General features: G+C 39.4%; 1 long non-coding RNA gene across 1 annotated transcript in view; it reads left to right on the top strand.

Annotated features, from left to right (window-relative positions):
* LOC140603521 (uncharacterized) overlaps window positions 1–19,222 on the top strand; it is a 53,403-nt gene extending 34,181 nt beyond the window's left edge. Inside the window, exons 2-4 of the long non-coding RNA XR_012006497.1 lie at window positions 11,608–11,697; window positions 14,349–14,592; window positions 18,494–19,222. This is a non-coding gene — a long non-coding RNA (uncharacterized lncRNA). The remainder of the gene's footprint in view (window positions 1–11,607; window positions 11,698–14,348; window positions 14,593–18,493) is intronic.
* Window positions 19,223–20,236: the final 1,014 nt, after the last annotated feature.

Here is a 20,236-nt window from a genome sequence, read left to right as displayed (position 1 = left end):
GAGAGAGAGGCAGAGACACAGGCAGAAGGAGAAGCAGGCTCCATGCAGGGAGCCCGATGTGGGACTCGATCCCGGACTCCGGGATCACGCCCTGAGCTGAAGCCACCCAGGTGTCCCTGTTTAAGCCTTCGTACAAAATTCAGATACACAGTCTCCAAAACGTTTTTCTTAAAAATGCCACTCTTCTGAGTCCTGTTAATAAGGATTTCTTTAAAAAGTGTAATAGGAGAGGCTTTTCCTTGATTTTGTAAAGCTGGTAAACTCCAGAGAATCAGGATCTTTCCTCTCTGTGGCATGTAAAAGGGTGTCATGATTCTTTTTTTTTTTTAAAGATTTATTTTTATTTATTTATGATAGACATAGAGAGGCAGAGACACAGGCAGAGAGAGAAGCAGGCTCCATGCCGGGAGCCCGACGGGGGACTCGATCCCGGGTCTCCAGGATCACGCCCTGGGCCAAAGGCAGGCGCGAAACCACTGAGCCACCCAGGGATCCCCGGGTGTCATGATTCTTGTACCAGGTTAGGGTATGCGACATTTCCGAAAAGGAGTTCATTGTGGGCCCTGGTAAAAACTTAAAAAAAAAAAAAAATTTAATTTGCCAACATATAGTATAACACCCAGTGCTCATCCCATCAAGGGCCTGTCACCCAGTCACTCCAACCTCCCGCCCACCTCCCCTTCTGCAGCCCTTTGTTTCCCAGAGTTAGGAGTCTCTCATGGTTTGTCACCCTCTCTAATTTTTCTCCACTCAGTTTCCCTCCTTTCCCCTATAATCCCGCTATCTCTTCTATTCCCCGTATGAGTGAAATCATATGATAACTGTCCTTCTCCAGTTGACTTACTTCACTCAGCATAATACCCTCCAGGTCCATCCACGTCGAAGCAAATGGTGGGTATTCATCCTTTCTGATGGCTGAGGAATATTCCATCGTATACATAGATCACATCTTCTTCATCCCTTCACCTGTCGAAGGACACAGTGGCTCCTTCCACAGTTTGGCTATTGTGGACATTGCTGCTGCGAACATTGGGGTGCAGGTGTCCCGGTGTCTGACTATATCAGTATCTTTGGGGTAAATACCAATAGTGCAATTGCTGGGTCACAGGGTAGCTCTATTTTTAATTTCTTGAAGAATCTCCATAGTGTTTTCCAGAGTGGCTGCACCCTGGTAACAACTTGATCACCAGTGTTCACACTCAGTTTAGAAAAGTCTACAATGAACCGTAGCAGTCTGATCTTGATTATGGTGACATTTTTCTTTCTTGACATCTATGAGATCCAAATCTGTCTTTCTTCATTTTGTGCTCCTGACACAGTGCCTTTGGCCTACAGCTGAAACTAGTCTTGGCTTGTCAAAGGGACTGCCTGAAGCCATATTGAGTAGTTTTTTATCAAAGGATGCCACACACAAACTTTGAGAGGCTTTACTCTCAGTAAGATACTACATCCAAAATAAATTAAATGCCTCATGCTCTAGCTTCAGTCATTTCTTCTTCGGACCTCAGTGAAAATTCAAAGCAGCTGATAACTATTATATAATCATTCTCATGCATTTGTTTACTGTTAGCAAATCACTCCTTAGTTGTTTCTGTTTAAATAATGATTATCCTAGTTCCTTTTAAATCTGTCACATGGAAACAAACACTTGCTTCATTTCTGGCAACTAATCTGACCCATGGCTGTCTGGGGGTATAACCCTATTAGGAATGCACTTGTTTCAGAGGTGTGTTCGGAAACTTCCTAGACATCTTTTTGAAAGAAATTTGCACATTACTGCCACGTGTCCTTACCTGTATTCTACCATCAGTGTGGTGCGTGTGGAATGACCACTGATTTCTGTGGCTACCATTATTGTTTTTACCCCTAAATTACTGTTGCCAGACAAAATAAAGGATGCCCAGTTAAATTTGAATTTCAGGCAAGCAACAAATAATTTCCTAGCGAATGTCTCACATACCAAAAAAATTCCTTATTATTTATCTGAAATTCAAATTTGACTGGGAATCCCGTATGTCTATTTGCTAAATCTAGCAACCCTCATGAGATAAAAGAGCACTCATGGATAATAGCAACCATTGTCCTGCTTCCAGTATAAAATGAGTCAGGCACCTCTCCGCTGTCTGTATCAAAAGCAGAGAATATTCCAAAATACTTGAATAATGCCTCTTATCTTCCAATATGGAAAACTCAGTAGAGATATAAGTGTTTGAAAGAATTTCTCACCTATCTTAGTGAAAAGTTTAGGAATCACAAACGCCATAACCATGTCATCTTAGGTTCCCTAATTGCTCTAAATGTCAGATACCCCAGCAGTTAGTGGGGACAAAAATACTAGCTACTTTTTAAGCCCATGTCAAGGATGAGAATAATATAACTTTTGTAATGGGCCTGAAACAATGCCTGGAGCTTCCTTCTGCAATCCCACAAATAATTGGTACAGTGACAACATGTGCCAGGTGCTGCCCTCGGCATCACAGAAATCATAGTGAACTAGACAAAATCCCTGTAGATGACAAACAAGAAAAGAAACAAAGAAGCAAGAGAAGTCTAGGTAATGGTAAGAGCTAGGCCAAACATTAATCAAGTAATCATGAAGGATGACTAGAAGGGCCATGCTGCTCGGCATGGGGAACAAGGGTGGCCCTGAGGTGATCAGATCAATGGGATTGGGATGGGAGAAGGAACTGGCCATGAGACCTGTGGGCAGGGCACTCGGAGTAAAGGAGTTCCAAGTACAGAGGGAGAGAGAGCTTGGCTGGTTGGGAGAGTTGGTGCCAGGGGGTGTGGGGGGAAGAAACAGAGCTAGAGCATGAACAAGCTTCAAATTTCTGGAACACTGTTTGTCTATAGTGAAGGACACCTTGTTTTACTCCCAATTCTTCTATAAAACACAAAAATTAATTAATTTTTGTGAATGTTTAATGTAATTCAATGAAATGAAGAAAGCCACATACATAATACAGTTTCATATTTCTTAGATTCAGCAGCATAAAATTTTATTTTATGCTGTGATATCAGAACAAACATAACAGGGGAAAAAAAAAGAATTACAAAGGCTATTACATATTCATTGAGGGTGTGTATAGAGGCAAACAGTATATAAGATATGCCCACCAGTCATACATGTCAGTGCTGTGGCAACGCCAACGTGCTCTACAAGTTTGGTATTCTCACCAAACTCGTCTGCAGATGGGGATTGGTGCATGGACCACAATTTGCATAGCTGGAGGATTGTTTTAGTAGGAGGGAGGGAGAGGTCATAATGGCCATGATAAGTCAAGATTTAATTCTAAATGCTAGCCAGGTAGTAAATTAATAATAATATGAAGAATGATGACAATAACGAAGATTTGTTTTTATGGTCAACTGTGAAGGGAATGGGATTTTCTTTATCCTAAACTTCCCAGAAGCTTAGGTCTAAGCAGGGTGATTCACTTTGAAAGATGTCTACAATGGCAAGATGTCCACATTCTTCCAGGGCTCCCTTCATTTCCATTGTCCAGATGGTTCTTCCTTTCAACGATGTACTAGAAAGAGAGATCTAAGTCCGGGGGACAAGGGAACTCAGTTCTAGTCTGGTTCCAATAGCAAGGCTTGGGCAAGTTTCTTCTCTGGGTCTCAGTTTTCTGACTTGTAAAAAATAGGATGGAGGACTGGCTAATATTTAAGGTACTTTTGAATTCTAAAATTTTATAAATCTATGATTCTACTTGTGTCTCTTTTCAACAGTAGACTAAACTTTTCAGAAAGAGAACCTGCTACATTAACATATTAATAATAACTTCAAATTAATCAAAGTAGTTTTAATCAAATTGATCAAAATGAAACATCAAAATAACTATTTTTTTATTTTAGTGGAGTGAAACTGCTAGCAAATATTTGAACAGCTGAAATGTCTTCTAATTACTATATTGTATCTCTGCACTGGGTTTACCTTATTAGGACAGGTTTTCCAGCATACTGTGGTTAAACTGTCTATAGATTCGGAAATTAGCGTTTGTTCACTTTCTAACTCTTTTATTCTTATCCCATTAATATCCAACATGCTTCAAGCTTTAGGTTTACAGATTTCTGTATAGGTTCTCTGCAGTAATTAGGGGGAGGTGCCAAAGAAAACAAAAGTAATTCCTTTCTAGAACATTTTTTAAAAAGATTTTATTTATTTATTCATGAGAGACACAGAGAGGGAGGCAGAGATACAGGCAGAGGGAGAAGAAGACTCCCTCTTGGGAGCCTGATGTGGGACTCGATTCCAGGAACCCAGGATAACAACCTGGTCCAAAGGCAGACGATCAACCATTGGGTACCCAGGTCCACCAGTTCACTTTCCTAGAACATTTTAAATGTACATTTCAAATAAAGATGTTCTGAAAATTGTCCATTCATCAATTAGATATTTATTGAACACTTCACTTAAATATTGGAATAACATAAAAGTAAATGGTACCCAACTATGCCCATAAGAAGATCGTTGATTTGTTTGGGAAGAAGCACTCGATTTATTTTATTTTTATTTATTTATTTTTAAAGATTTATTTATTTATTCATGAAAGACAGAGGGAGGCAGAGATGTAGGCAGGCTGCCTGTGGGGAGCCTGATGTGGGCCTCCATCCAAGGACCCTGGGGTCACCCCTGAGCCAAAGGCAGACGCTCAACCACTGAGCCACCCAGGCACCCGGAGTCCCTTGATTTAATGGGTAGAAGCCTTCAAATGAGAGAAGTACTAAAGGCTGTGAGAACCCAAGGGCCAGAATGGTTAAGACAAGAGTTTCGGAGATACTAGAATGGGATCTGGAAGAATGACTGGAAATGACTGGCTACGTCCAGAGGACAAGGTCGCGCACGGGTACACAGGGGAAAGGCAGGCAGTTCCGTGAGGCATTTGCAGGCAACAGGCCTCTGCTCCTAGCACTGTATTTTGAAGATTCTCTATTATGTTGCCAGGTTTGGAAGTGATTTCATAGGAAAGGGGAACACGCCTTAGGGGATTTAAGTGGGGAGATGCAGAGTCCTTAAGAGCCAAGCGTCAGGCGGTTCACCCATACTCCCTCAGTCTCCCAGGTGGCTCTGACTTTCCCTGCTTACGGGGGAGGAAACAGCCCCAGAGAGGTGTGCCAACGTCCCCAAAGGAGCAGAGCTAGTTGAGTGGCAGAGCTGGCATTTGAGTCTAATGGTGTGACTTCCCAGTTCCAGAGGCCAGGCATTTTGCTCCTCAGCACCAGGCCTCCGGGAGGGAGCATGTTGCTGCATGTTGTTGCATGTTGCTGCATGTTGCAGAACGTTGTTGCATGTTGTTGCATGTTGCTGCACATTGTTGCATGTTGCTGCATGTTGCTGCACATTGTTGCATGTTGCTGCACGTTGTTGCATGTTGCAGTATGTTGCTGCATGTTGTTGCATGTTGCTGCACGTTGCTGCACGTTGCTGCATGTTGCAGTATGTTGCTGCATGTTGTTGCATGTTGCTGCATGTTGCATGTTGTTGCACGTTGCTGCACGTTGTTGCATGTTGCAGTATGTTGTTGCATGTTGCTGCATGTTGCTGCATGTTGCTGGTGGGAAAAGTTCTCATCGGTCTTTGCCCTCAGGCCACCCACCTTCTAATGCTCCCTTCGCAAGGTCACCCCCCAGGCCACTTGATGGGCCGAGGGGATGGGAATCTACCTAACTTCAGACGCCGCGCCCTGCTCCTCAGCGGCCTCACGGGCCGCCTTCAGGCTTCCCAGCTCCCGCAGCAGGCCTGGCGAGCAGTTCACAGGCTACGGGACAAACTTAATTAAATTCAAGTGAGCGTCGTTAGGAGCGCCTGTCAGGCTCAGTTGTGTGCGGCTGAATAATTGAGTTGTGCGCGGGGCTTTTTATTTTTTTATTTTTTTTCCCCCTCTTTGCCTTCTTGGTGGTAGGCTTTTTTGGGGGGTTTTGTTTTGTTTTCTTTGGGTTTCTAAAGATGACCCTGACACTTTTCATAAAGCTGTTTTCTAGTAGGAACGCCCTCCATCAAAGAGACGCGGGTTGGTTGCCAGGCTACCGGAGAGAAGAGAACTCCAAGCGACAATGCCGACCTTCTCCCGGAGGGTCCAGGGGCTGTACTGCTCGGTGCAAAAGTGCGTCGCCGGACTGCACGGCTCCGGCTCCCCGGGGTCACCTGAACGCCAGACCCGGGTCGGGAAGGCACAAGCCCAGAGCTGCCGTCGAGGAACGAAGCGAATGGGACTGGCAGCGAGGAAGGGAAAGGTCGCTCAGAGATCCAGGCGAAGGATGTGTCCAAGATAAGCCCAGAGGGTACCAGCTGGGGCCCGTTTCTCCAATGCAGCCCTCGGGCACTGGGGACAATGGTGCCTGTTAGGACAGGGAAGGCAACCGTGGTTTGCAGCTGGTTGCAGGCCCTCTGCGGTTGGATCACTCACAGGCTGGGCCTGGATTGTCTGAGCCTTCGGTACCACCAATCTCAGCCCTTATGGGTTTGTTTAGACGAACTTTCTTTGTTCCGGCTGTTTAAACATCAGGAAGCTGGGGCAGCCCGGGTGGCTCAGCGGCTTAGCACCTGCCTTGGGCCCAGGGCCTGATCCTGGATGCGCGGGATCGAGTCCCGGGTCGGGCTCCTTGCCTGGGGCCTGCTTCTGCCTCTGCCTGTGTCTCTGCCTCTCTCTCTCTCTCTCTCTCTCTCTCTCTGTGTGACTATCATGAATAAATACAAATTAAAAAAAATAAATAAAAATAAATAAGTAAATAAGTACCACGAAGCTTACCATTTAGGGGCTCCTCGGTTCCTGCTTCCTGGATGATGGTCAGTAATCAGCCTGTCTTTATGTTAATTTCCGATTTTAATTAAGCTCGAGGACGGATTCCAGTATGCAACACGAAACAGATATAAATGACAGGAAAGAATATTTTTGAAACTTCTGTTGTTCTTGACACAGGAATCACCACTTAAAAGGCTATGAAGTGGTAAAAAACTTAGTTTCTCGTATGTATAAGTAGGTTGTTTTAGAGAGAGCTTTGGGCTTGAAATTACTTGACTATATTTCACTACAGTAGACCATTCTACGGTCCAGTTGTCAAAGTGCTTATAGGTTAAGTGTGCATATTAATTTTATTTTTAAGTATTTTAATATTATAGCTTCTTCCACCCTACTAATTGGTACATAATTCCAAAGTTTATAAAATGTTATCTTTCACAGTTCACATATGATGAAATAGAGATTGACTATCTAAGGCTATGCAGTATCTGTGCCAAAACTGGATTTTTTTTTTCTCAAAAAAAAAGTCTCCTGATCCTTATATTAGAGTGGATACGGAGGAAATACAGGGACTCCGTTTCATCTTCTGCCTCTTTTATTATTATTATTTTTTAATGGTTTTATAAAGGTCCCCTCAGGACCTCTGAGGATCTCTGGGTTTTTTAGAAAACGCTCTAAAGTAATACATAATCTGGCCATTGTGGGCCGGCAATAAATTTTTCTGTACATCTCTTTGGTTTCCCCTCTTTAGTCAGAGAACATCTATGACTTTTAAAGCATTAATTGCAAGAAGTATCAAAAAGGTTGGTGGTTGTTGTGATGAAAATCCTGACATTTATAGATGAAATAGCTAAGGAATCTAATATTAATTTAACTAAATATTTAATGAGTACCTACTATATGCCAAACATTGTTCTGAAAGCTGGAGCTATAGCAGTAAACAAAGAAAAGTGCCTGCTTAAATAGGTTGGTGGAGATCAACTACAAAGAAACATGAGGTCAGGGCTCTAAGAGTGACACAGTAATGCTTTAGAAAGTTGCCACATTTTTGGCATGTCTCAGTGGTTGAGCAACTGCCTTTGGCTCAAGTTGTGATCCTGGGGTCCTGGGATCGAGTCCCACATCGGGCTCCCTGCAGGGCGCCTGCCTCTCTGCCTGCCTGTCTCGCCTCTCTTTGTGTGTCTCTCATGAATAAATACATAAAATCTTAAAAAAAAAAAAAGTAGAAAGTTGGCACACTGTCTAAAATGTCCACAAGTGATTCTGAAGTTCTACCATTTGTATTTGGAATGTGATGCAAGGTTTTCTTTTCACACTAGGGAACTTTGTTTTGTTTAAATGATCTATAAGATGCCTGGGACATAAATATAAATTGATATTTACAAATATCAATCAAAAGAGATTGTATTGAGAAATTCATAGATCCTGAAGTTTGGGTCAAAAAAACAGTAGGAATTCTTCTGGGCAATTCTTCCCTAAGAAGGTATTTTGTGGAGGATATCAATATTAGAAAGGGAATTTAATCTGTGGGATTGGTTAAAGAGATTCCGGTTGACAGAGAAGCCAAACAGAGGTCAGTGAGGCAAAGATTAGCAACAAGTAGTTGTTGGATTCCTGGCTGAAAGGGAAAAAAAAGGTTCAGGAAATGCCAGGGCCATACAGCAGAAGCTGGAACCATGGCAGGGCAGTCTGATGGGAGCTGGAGTCCTGAGTGCAGATGCTGCCCAAGGCAAAAAGAGAGGCTAAATCTGCCTTGTCCCATCCTCCCATCTTCCAGTATCCCATTAGTGACTCTCATTACAAGGAGAAGCCAGTTTACAAAGAGCTTGAGAAACACGGGCTGCAGGCATCCGATTCCTTAGGATGCAGAGGAGAGCAGATAAAGAGAAGAAATGAATCTGGTAGACACCAAACGAGGACCAGCACAGTTACTGACTTTTCTTTGTTCAGAGTGGGCTCTGGAACCAAACTGCTTAGGCTCAAATCCTGGCTTGCTTCTTATTCTGTGTGTAACCTTGGGCAAGTTACTTAGTCTCTTAGCATCTCATCTTTGTCACCTGTAAAATGAGGACCAAGTAGGAATGACATTATATAATTTGTAAGACTGGTCTTCAATGAAATAAGCTATTTTAGTATGTGATTTTTATCATTATATTGTGTATAAAGCATTGCACTAGGTGACTAGTAATAAAAGCTGGTACTGTCTTCAAGGTCATATAGAATTTATTTTGGGGATGTGTTGAGGGTTTTTTTTCATATTTTTTGTATTATAAAAGTAACAATATTTATTGTAGGAAATTATATTAACTATATTTAGTGACTTTTAATTCCTTACGGTTCTAGTTTTTTCTTAGGTACATGAACCCCCTACCTGAAAAGATTCAATGTTAACCAACAATTCAATAAATCTGTGATTTCTGTTATGCACTCAATAGCTCATGAGGGCCTTATTAGGTATTATATTATAAAACTAAGGTTGGAGGAAACAATGTGATCACAGAAATGATTGTAATGCAATTTAAATATGGTAATTGCCACAGGAGTACAAACAGTATAGATTGGGAATGTAAAGAAGGGAGAAACCACACCCAATTGAGGAAGTGGAAGGTTTCCATTATGAAAAGTCATTTGAGATGAACTTTGAAGAACCAAAGACTTTTGACAACGTCGGTTACTTCTGTTTCATCTGCTCCGAAACCATTTCCTGTCCCTTGGTAGCCTCACTTTGATATTCCTCCAGGCATAACCTACCTTCTACCCACAGGCTGTTGTGATTTGGGTCAGGTTGACTCCATCCTTGTTTTATAATTTGCATGTGGCTCAAATCTGACCAGTCAGGTAACAGTTATATCCTTGAAGATATATAACCCAGTGCAGTAAAAATGAGCTTTCTCTTTTAGGGTTGCTAACCTTAGAGTTTCCTGCCTTAGAGATCTTGCGAATAAATTGAAGGCAATGCAAAGGAAAGCAGAAATGAGAGATGAGGCGAGTAGGAAATGAAGCAGGGCGGGAGGGGATAGAGGTAGAAAGAGAATGAATTTCACATTGTGATAACATTATTCAATTCCCCAACAGTTTCTCAAACTGACATCTAGATTTTTCACTTATACAGACAATAAAGTGTCTTCTTGCCTATACTCTCTTATATTATTCCATAATGAAAGAGTCCTAATAGGCAGGAATGGAAGATGGGGAGCTGTATTAGGGGTGAAGCTCATAAGTAAAGGCACAAAGGTGGTAAAGACTGGTTAGAATGGTCAGGGAATAGCAATTTCTGAACTGAATGCAGTGCATGGCGTAGATACAAACACACACACATAAATAATGGAAAAGAGTTGGGAAAGAAACGAGAAATTATCATTGATTTTGCATGAAAAGCTGAGTGTATGCTCAGTTGTCTAGGCCATCACTGTCCAAAGAAATATAATATGAACCACATATGTAATTTTAAATTTCTATGAATCACTGAATAAAGTTAAACTTATTTTTAATAATGTTCTCTAACACAACATATCCATAATATTATCAATTCAGCATTTAGTCTGTATAAAAACTAGTATAAAGATATTTTACTTAATTTTTTTGTACTGTTTTCAAAACCCAGTATGCATTTTACACTTCAGCCCATCTCACTTTATAATAACCACATTTTGAGGGCTCAGTAGACACAGCTGGTCAGTGACTACTATATTTAGCTGCATAGGTCTTAGTAATGCAGAGATACTGAGAGTTTTTGAGTAGCCTATCACATTTTGAGGGATATGTTTTAAGAAGTTTAATCTGTCATGATTTTCAAAATTATTAGGGAAGGAAAGGCTGAAGTAAAAAACTATTCATTGAATTACTTAAATGTTCCAGGCAATAATGAAAGCTCAAACTAGAATAATAAGAACTGGAATTAAATGGAGCTATATTAAAGACTTCAGAGGTAAAAAAAAAAATGCAGAGAATCCAACAGAGATTTGATATGAAGGTGATGGAGATAAAAATAGAAGAGATAACAGTGATTTAAGTTTCCCATCAAGAAAGATCAGGATGTTAAAAGGCATACTTTATTAGTAAAGATGATGACTTCTACTTTGTAGATGTTTCAGGGAGTTAGAGGACATCTGAGTAATATCGTTCACTCGGCAGTTAAAGCTGTGTGTCTCTAGCTCAGGAGAAAGGGTAGGTAAGAGAAAAGATTGGAGAGAAATATATATGACTGTTGAGGTCATGGGAGATAATACAATTAATGAAACAGGATAGGGAAGTGCTGAGCAGCTTCACGTGAAGCAGAGACCAATAGAGATGAGGACATGAAGTAATTTCGTAGAAAAAATGCAAGCGCACGATGTCCTTGGGAAGACATCAAACATTTGTTGCTTCAGCTTTCTTATCTTACAAAAAGGTGGCCGAAGTCTATGCCCCTCAGGCTTTTCCTGGTGCCAGCACCTCCTAGCGTTATCACCCTGGATCAGGTCCATAGGAGCTCATAGGCAGGAACGGATCAAGATTTTAAAACATTATGAAATGAACGAATGATAATGAAGGGAAAATAAGTATGAATGCAGAGTTAAAATATTTGTTTGGTAACTTGAGAAACCTACTCAAGGAAAGGTTCTCTTTCTTCAGGTGGAAGAGAGTTGAGCCTGTTTGTCGGCAGAAGGTAAGGAAGCTGTAGAAGGAGGAACGAACGGTCAATACTAGAAGGGGTATAGGAAGTGGAGCAAGCTTGGTGTAGAACCAGGGTGGCTTCAGACATAGATTCTTCTAGCATTTACCGTATGTCTCCTCTATTCTAAGCATCGTGCGTGATTTTTTTTAGATAGCACTTAATTCTAACTACAGCTTTGTGACAGCAGAATTATTATAGCTTTTACAGATGCAGTTGTGGTATTGTTGCTAAGACCATTTAAATCTGACTGTCGGGGCTCAACCACAACACCATACCTATTTAGCTATGAAAACTTGGGTAAGCTTCTTACATTTTCCTTTACCCTTTTGTTTTCCATAAAACAATAAGAATCTCATGGGATTTTTGTGAGTATTTTAAAGTATATTTGGAATGTTTAGTGACTGATACACGGTAAGTATTTTACAGCAATAGATCTCAACTAGGGACAATTTTCCCCCCTGGGGAACATTTGGCAATGTCTGGAGTCATTTTTGATAATCATGGCTAGTATATGCTACTGGCATCAAGAGGGTTGAGGCCAAAAAATAAAAAAAATAAAATAAAATAAAATTAAAAATTAAAAAAAAAAAAAAAAGAGGGTTGAGGCCAGAGATGGCTGTTAAATAATACACAATGCACAGGTCAGTTCTCCGTTTCAAGAATAATCATGAAAATTTGCTGTTTTTCTTTTTTTAAATAAGTGCTTTATTTTAGAATAGTTTGCAATTTACAAAAAAGTTGCAGAGAATTCCCATAAGTCCCACACCGTTTCTACTATGGTTAACATCTTACCTTAGTATGATACAATTGTCACAATAAACAAGCCAATTCTGTTACATTATTAACTACGGTCCATATAGCATCAGATTTTCTTTGTTTGTACCTAGTGTCCTTTTTCTGTTCTAGGATTTCATTCAGGATACCACATTAGTTGTCATGTTTGCTTAGTCTCCCCTTGGCTGTGACAGTTTTTCAGACTTTTCTTGCTTTTAATCACTTGACAGTTTGGGGGAGTACTGATCATTTGGTAAAATGTCTCTCAGATGAAATCTGTCTGATGTTTTTCTAATGATTATACAAAGTTAAAACTTGTAGGGAGAAAGACCACAAAAGTAGTGTTACTTGCATCAAATTGATCAAGGGTACATACATACTATCAACATGACTTTATTGTTGATATTAACCTTGATCACCTGATTGAGGTAGTGTTCTTAGGTTTCATTCATTCTGTGCACTCTAGGCATAGAACTGATAGAAGACAAATGGCCAGTATTTGCTAGCTTTGGGGAAGATTTTGTCTTCTTAATTATGGGTACCAACAGTTATTCACCATCTTTGCTTTTTCTCTTCCTCCCTGTAATATCAGTTCTATGCCTAGAGTGCAGGCAATAGTTTTGTGACCAGGAGGCCATAATCAGGAGGGTGAGGTCCACATACTGAAAAGAACAGAGTGGAATGATGGACAGCCAGATCCTTGATAATATTTTTAAGTACTTATTCTGGTTGCTGTTCTATGAAGTCAAAATCATTCCTTACTGATATAGTTCCCTAAACTGATCATATACCCTCAGGAAAAACTTTCCAATATGAGTGAAGGAGGGAGGGAATATTAATTTAGTCCATCAGATTGGCTCATAATGAAGCAATCAATGGGATGGCTATTGGCGACATATCATCCCAATATATGTCACTTGGCTTTTATACAGCCAGTTTTCCTTCTTGATTTAGATGAAGCTGATGGGTAAAGGGATGGTAACTTGTGTCATTTCTGCCTGTGTTTCCTTGTTATCACTAAGCCTGTCTTCCAGCACCCAGTGAATATCAAAAAGTATTTATGGCACATGCATTTTCTTAGAACATTACTATCTGTTGTTACATATTGATCTGAGATAATACATTTTGAAATATGTGGGTTAGGGAAAGTCCCCATGGCTGACCACATGAACACAAAGATGGTGTTGTTGTTTTTCCCAGGAGTGTCATGGCAGAGTGCAGTGAGTTGATTTATATTTTTGTGAGTAGATCATTGGACATGTATGATTAGTACCTCTGAACTAAAAGAGAAATATTTGTATTATTGGTTGCATTCACTTGAGTGCCTCCTTTAAAAAAAAATGCAGTGTTTGGGTACAATTTGCTAGTAATTGAGATATCTGTAATGGACTGGATACCAGAAGCTTACAATTTTTATTTGGAAAGAAATAGATTTTATACACATTTCTGGTGATTTATCTTAAGAGGATTTTATCTTATCTTTTCCTTTGTTTTCTTTATATTTCATCTGAAAATATTTACCTCATTTCTTCATATATTTATTGCTTTTACTGTCAGGAAAGTATGTCTTACAGTAATATTATTTAATTGTTTCAATCTAATGAGATTGTTCCTTTTGTTATAAAGAATGAACCTCCAATGTAGTCTATCTTTAGATTAAAAGTAAATTTTTTTTCTCAACATTGTAGTGAAACAGATTATTGTTAATCCAGTGAGAGAAATATGTTTGAACAAAAAAGTCTAAAGGGATCTTTGAAATGTTGGAATAAAACTCCCTTTGCAGCTGTTTTGGAAGATGCTGGAAGCTAGGAAAAGGTGAAGAGAAGAGCATAGAATTTTCTTCCATAAACGGACCAACATAAGTCTAGCATTTTCCCAGATGTCAAAGGACAAACTGGCCCAGTTGTTTAACAGTGTTTTCAGAAACTTTACAACTAGTGGTAGAAATAAAAGAGAAAGCATAGGACTACATCCATTAGTGCAAAAACATAACAAAAAGTCCTACATTAATGAAGATCAATTAAGCACAGATGACTAATGATTGTCTGACTTGAATGGAAATGACCAGCGGAATATGAAAGTAAGAAATAATTTTTGCTGATTCTGATAACCCTGGAAACAGGGACTTTTCTCACATGAGAACCTAAGTAATTTTGAATTGTTTGACTAAACAGGACTGAAATGAAGAAATGGTTGATTGGACACATGATCCTCTATAGGCGAAGTATTAAGATCAAGTGCAAAAAGCCTGGCAAAATCCATGTTAACCACCAGCTGTTGCTTCTTTTCCCCCATCCAAAGTCAGCGGAACAATATGGATCCTATTACTGCTTCTGGGAAAAACAATTGGTTCCAGGAGGTCATGGCAAGCAGAGATGCCCAAAGTGGCATTTACTCCCTGCCTATTTGGCCCACTAGGTAAGAAGTAGGGCTCTTCTTTGGCTGGCTCCTAAAAAGCCTAACTATGCCAGGCAAAGAATGGTGGTCCTCTGCCAGCTAATTCCTGGCTACTACTTGCTGTCTTTGGCTTCAGATACTTCCTATTTCTCCCCAGGCCACTGTACCTCTGAACTAGCAAAGTATGATTACAGTAAATCTCATCTTTTCATATTTATGTGTTTTAGAAAGGTTTGAACAGAGACTTATATACTCTCAGACAGTTCCCTATCAGCTTCTAATGGTAGATAATAAAAGAATTTCCTGTGCCTCAGGTGTGCCTGAGGAGACAGAAAAATCATCAGGCACATAGTTATTTTAGTACAAAGGAAGGGGACTGCTCCGAAGCATTAGAACTTACTAGAATAAACAGGAGTACATTTTAAAGTTTTTTTGTGACTCAGTAAGATTAAAAAAAAAAATACTACCTTTATGTAACCAAAATGGTCACTGATAAAAAGAGGCTCATCTAAGAAAAACTTAAATATAATTTAAAGAAGATTTAAAAAAATGGGTGACAAATTAAAAGCAAGTAAAAAAAATAGTGAAAAAAGGTTTATATATCATAGCAAATTATATATTAAAGTTTTGACATGTCCAATAAACTTCTCCAAGAGCCTAACTAAAGAGAAACAGATAAAAGTGAGGAAATAAAAGATGAGATGTAGAAAGAAGTAAGAAATTCATTATACATTAAATAGAGACTTCAGAAAGAGAAAGAGAAGCCAAAGAGAAGTACTAATGAAAAATCAGGAAGATTTTTTCAATAATAAATTTATTTTTTATTGGTGTTCAGTTTGCCAACATACAGAACAACACCCAGTGCTCATCCTGTCAAGTGCCCGTCACCCATTCACCCCCACCCATTCGCCCTCCTCCCCTTCCACCACCCCTAGTTCGTTTCCCAGAGTTAGGAGTCTTTATGTTCTGTCTCCCTTTCTGATATTTCCCACACATTTCTTCTCCCTTCCCTTCTATTCCCTTTCACTATTATTTATATTCCCCAAATGAATGAGAACATACACTGTTTGTCCTTCTCCGATTGACTTACTTCACTCAGCATAATACCCTCCAATTCCGTCCACGTCGAAGCAAATGGTGGGTATTTGTCGTTTCTAATGGCTGAGGAATATTCCATTGTCTACATAAACCACATCTTCTTTATTCATTCATCTTTCGATGGACACCGAGGCTCCTTCCACAGTTTGGCTATCGTGGCCATTGCTGCTAGAAACATCGGGGTGCAGGTGTCCCGGCGTTTCATTGCATCTGTATCTTTGGGGTAAATCTCCAGCAGTGCAATTGCTGGGTCGTAGGGCAGGTCTATTTTTAACTCTTTGAGGAACCTCCACAGTTTTCCAGAGTGGCTGCACCAGGTCACATTCCCACCAACAGTGCAAGAGGGTTCCCTTTTCTCTGCATCCTCTCCAACATTTGTGGTTTCCTGCCTTGTTAATTTTCCCCATTCTCACTGGTGTGAGGTGGGATCTCATTGTGGTTTTGATTTGTATTTCCCTGATGGCCAGTGATGCGGAGCATTTTCTCATGTGCTTGTTGGCCATGTCTATGTCTTCCTCTGTGAGATTTCTCTTCATGTCTTTTGCCCATTTCATGATGGGATTGTTTGTTTCTTTGGTGTTGAGTTTAACAAGTTCTTTATAGATCTTGGAAACTAGCCCTTTATCTGATATGTCATTTGCAAATATCTTCTCCCATTCTGTAGGTTGTCTTTGAGTTTTGTTGACTGTATCCTTTGCTGTGCAAAAGCTTCTTATCTTGATGAAGTCCCAATAGTTCATTTTTGCTTTTGTTTCTCTTGCCTTCATGGATGTATCTTGCAAGAAGTTGTTGTGGCCAAGTTCAAAAAGGGTGTTGCCTGTGTTCTCCTCTAGGATTTTGATGGAATCTTGTCTCACATTTAGATCTTTCATCCATTTTGAGTTTATCTTTGTGTATGGTGCAAGAGAGTGGTCTAGTTTCATTCTTCTGCATGTGGATGTCCAATTTTCCCAGCACCATGTATTGAAGAGACTGTCTTTCTTCCAGTGGATAGTCTTTCCTCCTTTATTGAATATTAGTTGACCATAAAGTTCAGGGTCCATTTCTGGGTTCTCTATTCTGTTCCATTGATCTATGTGTCTGTTTTGTGCCAGTACCACACTGTCTTGATGACCACAGCTTTGTAGTACAACCTGAAATCTGGCATTGTGATGCCCCCAGATATGATTTTCTTTTTTAAAATTCCCCTGGCTATTCGGGGTCTTTTCTGATTCCACACAAATCTTAAAATAATTTGTTCTAACTCTCTGAAGAAAGTCCATGGTATTTTGATAGGGATTGCATTAAACGTGTACATTGCCCTGGGTAACATTGACATTTTCACAATATTAATTCTGCCAATCCATGAGCATGGAATATTTTTCCATCTCTTTGTGTCCTCCTCAATTTTTTTCAGAAGTGTTCTATGGTTTTTAGAGTATAGGTCCTGTACCCCTTTGGGTAGGTCTATTCCTAGGTATCTTATGCTTTTGGGTGCAATTGTAAATGGGATTGACTCCTTAATTGCTCTTTCTTCAGTCTCATTGTTAGTGTATAGAAATGCCACTGGTTTCTGGGCATTGATTTTGTATCCTGCCATGCTACCAAATTGCTGTATGAGTTCTAGCAATCTTGGGGTGGAGACTTTTGGGTTTTCTATGTAGAGTATCATGTCATCAGCGAAGAGGGAGAGTTGGACTTCTTCTTTGCCAATGTGAATGCCTTTAATGTCTTTTTGTTGTCTGATTGCTGAGGCAGGACTTCCAGTACTATGTTGAATAGCAGTGGTGAGAGTGGACATCCTGATCAGGAAGATTTTAAAGAGCTGAATAAAATCTTGAGTCTGAAATTAAAATGGGGTCACTGAACACAAGCAAAGTAAATAAAAAGGAAAACTAATGGTAAAAGTTTAAAGAAAATAAATTCAGTTACTTCCAAGTATAGCCTAGATAGAGACTACACAGAAAATAGGAACAATAAAAATTCAGTGTATCAAAGCTTACAGTAAATGGCCAAAGCCATCCTAGAAACTGATAGTCTACATGTTACTATTATTAAACACAAATGAATGAAAATAAACAATTAAAAAACCTCAAAACATTTGAAAATGAGTAGTCAAATTTAAGGAAATCAGGGGAAAAAACCCTAATTAATACAAAAGGTAAAATAAGTAATTAGAAATTGAAAATCTATAAAAGCTAGAAACTGGTTCTTTAAGAAACATTAAAAATATGTAATGTATGGTAATTCTAAACAAAAAAGGACCAACATTAATGTTATGATATATCTATAAGCATTTTAAAAATTATATAACTATGTTAATGTTAAACATTTCAGTGATGTATAATATTTTATGCAACATTAATAAGATCAACTCTAAAATAATTAGAAAAACGTAAAAGACTAATATCTAGAGAAATAATGAAATATTGTAGTTTTTTTAAAGGCTCTTGTCCTAATAGTTTTACAGGTGAATTCTAAAACTTTCAAGGAGGATTAATATGAAGAGCCTAGGAAAGAAGGAAAATTTTCTAATTTAGCTAACATAAGCCTAATAGCAAAATCTTACACAGTGCAAAAAGCTGCAGTTCTATCTCAATTGTGACAAACAACGTAAGCATTCACAGATAGTAGTGAACTTAATACAATATGATTTTAATATAATGACATACCATGATCAAGTAGGAACTATACCAGAAAGCAAGAATGCCTTAAGATCAGGAAATGAAGCAGTGCATAGCAACCATAGGCCAAGGAAGAAAATCTACATAATTATTTGTTGGGTGTTTGGTGTGGGGAGAAGGCAATAAATGATTCTCATTATCTTATTTGTTACTCCTTCTAGGATGATGAACCAATTGAGATGTAGACGAAGGATGTAAGCAGATAGAAATTAAAATATCAGCCTTACCACTACTAACCATTTGAAAATACAATGAAAATAAAAGACTTCATTCACAATGTCAACAAAATCATAAACTAGCAATGGATAAACTTACGTAATGAACAATAGTGATAAGAAGAAAATTCATGAAAATTTACAAAAGTTTTGGAAAAGATCTAAATGGAAAGGCATATCACATTCAGGGAAGGGTGGATTTAATTCTATAAAGATACAGTTCTTCACAATTAAGTTCCAATTCCAATTCCAATTCCAATGTTATTTTTCTTTTTTTCCCTTTTATTCTTCTTTTCCTACCTCTCCTCCCTTTTCCTCCCCCTTGTTTGCTACTCTTCCTTTTTAAAATGTGAGGAACCTAGAATGTTTTAAGCAAAAGCAAATTAAAATCAAACTCTGAGATATTATATGCTATGATAATTAAAATCGCTAGATTTTATGTGTGTATATGTGAATATATAATTTTATGTTATATATGATGTTTTTGTCACTGTGTTGCTATTTTTTTTTAAAGATTTTATTTATCTATTCATGAGAGACACAGAGAGAGGGTGGGGGGCAGAAACATAGGCAGAGGGAAACGCAGGTTCCATGCAGGGAGCCCGATATGGGACTCCAGGATCATGCCCTGGCCAAAGGCAGGCACCAAACCGCTAAGCCACCCAGGGAGCCCATTGTGTTGCTATTTTAAATAAATATTCTTTTGGGTTTCTGGACCCAATTCCAACGTGTGTGTGTGTCTGTGTGTGCGTAGGCTTCCCTTAACTGACAAGCAGTTCTTAGATATCAGCAGCGTGTCTGAGAATTCAACTCAGTTCAGCTCAATTCTGACAGTATCTATCCAGAGATTGTGTCAGGTTCCACAGATAAAGGGCTTCATCCCATAAAATAGCCCTCTACTTCGGATGCCAATCACAATCGCAGTTTGTTACCCATACTCTGACCAACTGGCTATAAATCAGAGGTTTTCACTATCCCCTCCTTGGAGTCCGGTTAATTTGCTAGAATAATTCACAGGACTCAGGAAACTTGCTTATTTACTAGATTACTGATTTATTACAAAGGACATTAAAAGTTACAAATCAACAGAAAGATGAAGAGATACACAGAGGGAGGTCCTGAACAAAGCTTCTGTCCTCATGGAGTTTGGGACTTTGACTACCTCTATTTTGACCTTAAACTTTCCAAATGATGAAATTCTTCTTGCCAGCTCATCTCTTAACTCAGGCAAAAGACCCTGCAGGCAAAACATCTTCAGATGGGAGCTGAAACTACCCCCTCAAGTAATAAAGATCAGCAAGACCTGTGTGATGACCGCAAGATGATGATCAAGTTGGCCTTTACTGCCTACCTGCTTATACCCACCAGTCTGTGCCCCATAAAACCTGGAAGTATTTTTTGGCACTTTGAAGGCAGTCTTTGAAAGAATAGTCTGCTGTCTTTCTCATGGTGGCCTCACTGAAACAAATTCCTTTCTTGTTTCACCATCACTCATTTGTCTGCCTTTGGATCTTACCAGCAACGAGTAACCGGACCTGGTAGGTTTGGGACCCCTGGAGCCAGATGTTCTTGGACCCTTGCACCCTGGCTACACAGTGGCATCTGAAAGCATTCTGGTTTACCAACCTTGTATCTCTATGATCCCCCTTCTTTTGGGTTTTTATGGAAGCTTCACTACATAGGCATGAT

This window comes from Canis lupus, chromosome 14, assembly GCF_048164855.1.
Source record: "Canis lupus baileyi chromosome 14, mCanLup2.hap1, whole genome shotgun sequence".
NCBI lineage: Eukaryota > Metazoa > Chordata > Mammalia > Carnivora > Canidae > Canis > Canis lupus.
The sequence above is the reverse complement of the archived record's forward strand: the minus strand, read 5'-3'. Positions and strand labels throughout refer to the sequence as shown.